This window comes from Alligator mississippiensis, chromosome 6, assembly GCF_030867095.1.
Source record: "Alligator mississippiensis isolate rAllMis1 chromosome 6, rAllMis1, whole genome shotgun sequence".
Taxonomy (NCBI): Eukaryota; Metazoa; Chordata; order Crocodylia; family Alligatoridae; genus Alligator; species Alligator mississippiensis.
In genome coordinates this window covers 16,743,373-16,748,623 of record NC_081829.1, presented here as the reverse complement: position 1 = coordinate 16,748,623, position 5,251 = coordinate 16,743,373, and the positions used below count along the sequence as shown (strand labels likewise).

General features: G+C 51.6%; 1 long non-coding RNA gene across 2 annotated transcripts in view; it reads left to right on the top strand.

Moving 5' to 3' along the window:
- The first annotated feature begins 103 nt into the window (after window positions 1-103).
- The window catches only part of LOC132251131 (uncharacterized), a 30,294-nt gene continuing 25,146 nt past the window's right edge, over window positions 104-5,251 (top strand). Inside the window, exons 1-2 of one of the 2 annotated variants that reach the window (XR_009462964.1) lie at window positions 104-375; window positions 603-944. This is a non-coding gene — a long non-coding RNA (uncharacterized LOC132251131). Of the gene's footprint in view, window positions 945-5,251 lie in introns of both variants that reach the window. The other variant, XR_009462965.1, reaches the window with a different exon arrangement.

The following is a 5,251-nucleotide window of genomic DNA, read 5'->3' as shown; positions in this document are numbered from 1 at the left end:
CGGCTGGGTGGAGGGGGTAGTGCGCATGCGCGGGCGCCGCGCGAAGGGGCGGGGGAAGTCTGCCACGTTACGTCACGGCGCGTCACACCAGTGGCGCGCGGGGGATTCGAAGAGGCTGCGCGTTCGGAGGCCGGCGCGGAGGGGGGGCGGGAAGTGGTAGGAGCAGTACGAGAAGGCCGAGCCGCTCAGCACGTGGGTGAACGGGACGCGCCTCCCCTGCCTGCTACAGCAGTGCCGAAAACAACCTGCAGGCTGGGCCCGTGAGACGTTGCGGGCAGGGGAGCCGCGAGGGGCCCGGCCTCTGTTGTGGCAGCGCAGCCCTGGCCGCTTCCCCACTGTGCCCCCAAAAGCCAAGCAAAATGCCTTCGCTGCCAGGTCTGCACCTCCACCTGCCCCTGTGCCACGGTCTTTGGGGGTGCCGTAAGCGGGTGGGTTGCAGCGTTCAAGCTGACTAACTCTGGACTTGTGAAAAGCCTTTGACAAGGTCATTGAATCTCAGAAAATGACAGTTGCGAGGGACCTCAGTGTCACAACCCAAAGTTGTGATTTTTTGTTTGTGTGTGCTTCGGCACTGCTAAATTATTTTTCCCGCTAAATTGCAGCTTCCTTGCACGGTGGAGTTTTCTGCTGCAGAAGAGAACCCCGGTGCAATGGAGAGCAACAGAGGCCTGAACAGCCTCTATCCTCTCCCCGTCGCCGATAAATTCTTAGACGTATCCCTTCCTGCATATTAAAGATACGAACCCGCGGAACTTCAACAACTCCGGGGCAAGAGAACCGAACCGAACCCACGGAGCTTCGACAACTCCGTGGGAGAGAAATTACCGAACCCGCGGAGCTTTAACAACTCCGGGGCTAGAATGAATTTGTCGTAGTCCTCCAACAAGGATTTAAGCGGAGCTGCACCTGGAAACTGTCCAGCCTACACCGCAACCATCTTGGGTGTAAGTAAATAATCTTTAAATCAACCACTACGCGTCCGTGACTAATTCTAGCTCGCCTCCGGTCTCCTCCGGCCCCGTGTGCCCAGGCTGCTGGCCACAGCCCGCGTGCGCAAAGACGGGCCCAGCTCGCCCCCAGCCCACACACTCAGGAGGCCACATCTCGTCCAACCCCTGCTTGGAGCAGGACCAGCCCCAGCTAGATCATCCCAGCCACTGGCTTTGAATTGCTGGGTTTTAAAAACCTGCAAGGATGGAGATTTCACAGCCTCTGTGGGTAACCTGTTTTTGTGCTTTACTACTGTGCCAGTGAGAAAGTTTTCCCTAATATCTAACCTAAACTTCCCTTGCTGCAACTTGAGCCCATTGCTCCTTGTTCTGTCATCTGCCACCACTGAGAACAGTCCAGCTCCATCCTCTTTGGACCCGCCCTGCAGGTAGCTGAAGGCTGCTATTAAATCCTTGCATCTTATTTTCTCCACACTAAATAAGCCCAGTTCTCTCAGCCTCTCAAGTTGTGGTCACCAGCCCTATAGCCATCTTTGTTGCCCTTTGCTAGGCTTTCAGATTTGTCCTAAATGCTTTCTGTTGGGAGGTTGGGGGACAAAACTGGACATACTACTCCAGATGTGGCCTAAACTAATGCTGAATAGAGGGGAATAATCATTTCCCTGGATCTGGCAATGCTCCTACCAATGCAGCCTAATATACTGTTGTTGTTCTTTGCAACAAGCATTTCACAACAAGAGCTCATATTCAGCTTATTGTCCACTGCAACCCCTAGGTCCTTTCCTGCTGAGCTGCTGCTTGGCCAGCCCATACCAGTGCAAGGCATTGTTCTGTCTTAAGTGCAAGACTTCACACTTGTCCTTAGTGAAACTCATGAGATTGCTTTTGGTTCAGTCCTCCAATTTGTCTAGGTCTTTCTGAATCCTAGCTCTACCCTCAAGTGCTCCTGCTACTCTGGAGGCTAGGGTTAGGATTCAGGGAGACCTGGACCCATCAGAAGCTCTTAATGAAGTCAGGATTACAGGGAATGGCCACTCCTGGATTAGAGATTCGCTTAAAGGAACGGTGGGAAAAAACTTTGATCCTACCCAGTTCACTTTCCCATTCAGCATCCACTCTCTGCTCAGGAAAAGCGGGAGCTGGGCAGGGGTGCGAGGCAGTGGGCGAGCAGTGGCAGCCTTGTCCCAAGCCCTGAGCTGGGAAGGAGGCTCCTGCGGGTGGCGCAGAGGAAGTCCTGGGGCATGGGCAGCTGTTGCGAGGCGTGAAGCTCGCCTGCCCTTGCCCTTGCTCTTGCCCTTGCCCAGCAAAGAGGTGCACAGACGGCAGCCAGGTGGCAGCATGGGCAGGTGCACCTCCAGCACGCTGGATGAAAGTAAGTGCAGGAAGGGATTGGTATCTTCAAATGTTCAGCCTACTTTATTTAAATTTTATAAATATTTAATTTATTTAATAAACATAAAAAGTAAAATGTTTCTTTTTGTTAGAAATTCATCCGTCACTCTTGACAGGCAATTAGCTAGTAGATTAATAATAAGGGATCTGGAAGGGGACACTGAGCAAAGTACACAGGCCAGCAGCCACTGCCCCCTGAATGAGTCAAGGGAGCCTGGAGACATTGACCAGTGAAACTGTGCCCAGAAGAGTGACAGGAAGACAGCCCCACACTTGCCTGGGTTCCCCTGGCCAGTGCCTCTTTCTTGGTTTTATAGATGGCCAGTTTGGCTAGAGCCAGGAGGAGGTTGACCAGGACATCTTGGGGCTTGGTGGAGCCATGGATGGGAAGTGCACAACAAAAAAGGTACAGGGAGAAGTGCAGCCAGAACTACAGCAGGAGGTTTTGGAGGAGACAGAAGGGGGCCTGCAACCTGATGCACTTGAGGTAGACGTGCATCAGGGTCCTCTGTCGGCAAAAGGGGTAGGTGTTAGGAGTGCCTGTAAAGCACACCAGATACATGCCTGTGGTGACGGCTCCATGAAGAAGCCACTAGCTGAGGCCTCTTGGCTCATGGGATCAAGATGGAATAGAGACTTGTCTACCAGGGACTCTCCTCCCTGGCCTTGCCTAGGATGTCCCACCACTTGTTGTTGGGGCAGAACACAAGGACGAGATGATGGACTGTGCAGAGCATGAGTACACAGCTGGCGGCAGCGGGCCATTCAGAGGCAGACTGGCTTGAAATCCCCCAGCTTGCTGAGACAGTGGGGTAGGGAGTGCCATGGGGCCTGCTGATGCAGCAACTTCATGGCCAGGGATCCTGGTTTTCTCTGATAAAAAAAAAATCACAAATTCTGTGATTAAAATGAAATTCCACTATGTATATAGGTATCAGTTGAACACAATGTTTTATTGATATATTTACAATTTTAAAGCAATTTGGAAGCCTACCAGTGTCTCAATCACTATAATAAAATAAATTCTAAATGCCTATAAATTTTGGAGTTGGATTTGAGTTTTTTTATCATAGAAAATCAGAGCTTCTCTTGCCCCGTTTGCTCACCAGAACATGGGTCCAAGTCCCTCCTGCCCCACCCTCCCAGAGGGGACCTCCAACTGCCAGGGCCATAGGGTCAGGGACCTGGATCTGCAGTCCCCTGCCTCTCCCAGCAGTGCCCAAGCCCTGGCTGATGCCTGTGGGAGGTGGTGGCTGCTGCAGCCCAAGCAGGGAGCAGAGTGCAGCTCCCCTTCTCGCCCAGGGGGCACAGCCGGAACGGAGCCTTGGGTGGGGGACAGCTGTAGGCTTGGGCTTAGCCACAGGGGGACCCCAGGTGCCCCCCCAGACCCAGAAGGCACCAGTTGCCTAGCAGGGGGGTGAGGGGTGGTTCCCCCATAAACTCTGCAGCAGACCAGGAAGTGGACTGGAAGTACTTCTGGGCCTGCCCCTGAGCACATTGGAGACCGCCCCCGCCCCCCCATGCTCCCATGGGACGCTCCATCCGCCCCACCATCTCAGCATTCACGAACTGCGCCTGGTACCTTGAGGTATGTAGAAAAAACGTGCGTCTAGGGCCGAATCGTCAAATTTCTCCACATCTCTCTGAATTGAATTGGAGGCTTCTGATTCGATTTGGAGAGATTAACAAGTCTCTAGATTTGATTCGGATTCAGAGATTCGGCTGCTGAATTGGGCCAAATCTCTGAATTGAATCAGCAACCAAAGCTTTGCACATCCCTAATGCCCATATCTCCCTGAGAGTGTGCTCAGTGGCAGGGAGCCAGCCCCACCCCCCTGCCTCCTGGATGAGCCTCCTGCTCCTTGCTGGGGCCCTGCAACTATGCATGGTAGCCTTGGGCCCCAAGCCCCACCTGGTTGGGCAGCATCCCCAGCCCCAGTCCTGCTCAATTCTCCTCCCCCCCACCCCACCATGAGACCTACCTGCAGGGTGCTGCTCTCCAAGCTGCCTGGCGGCCATGTGCATGTACATGCTCATGGTGCCCCCTGCCTGATGTGGTGGGAGAAAACTCCCTAAAGTTCATTATCTAGCTGCAATAGAGACCAGACTATGCGGGTAAAGAACTGACAGTCATTTATTTGCTCCAGCAAAGACCACAAAGCCAGCAAAAGGCAAAATGGCCCCCCCTCAAGGGTGAGGCGATCTTTTATACTTTTTTACAATAAGGCAAGACTACAGGGTTAACAAAAGCAATTCTTGGGCGGTGCTTTATAAGTCTTTGTAACAGCATATTTCTATTAAGCTGAACTAGCACTTTTTAAAAGCTAAAAGTTAAGTAACAGTAACATTATGATAAGTTAGCAAAACCTTGCACAGTAGTAGATACTTCTTAAGGACACGATCACTGTACTTAGAACAATGGCTTCTTTGTCTTATCTTGCTTCTTGCTGTAGCTGATTTTCCAGCACACAGACACAGATCCACTTGCTGCATTTTACTCAGAAAATGCTTAACACCGTTAAAATGATTACTTGACACAAGCAAAGGCTTAGCTATTATTCTGCCTTGTGGTCAGCAGCATTGCTAGGCCACAGGTCATGCCTTGTATTCAGCTGCAAAGCTAATACTTCTTGATAATCCAAATTATTGTTAACCTAACAGTATGCTGCTATCAGAAAACTATTCTATTTCAGGGTAATAACAAACATGCTCACTACACTGACCACCCTCCTCCCACTCCCCCCAGCCTCTTGCATGCTGAAACTGCCAACCTGCAAAAAGCTCTTTGCAACAGTGGAAAATCTATGCATTTCTCTGTTAAAATGAGAAATCTGCATTTTCTCAGGGAAAATCTGTGGGTTTTTTCTGGCATAGTCCAGGAACCCTCCAATACGAGTGATGTTTACCAA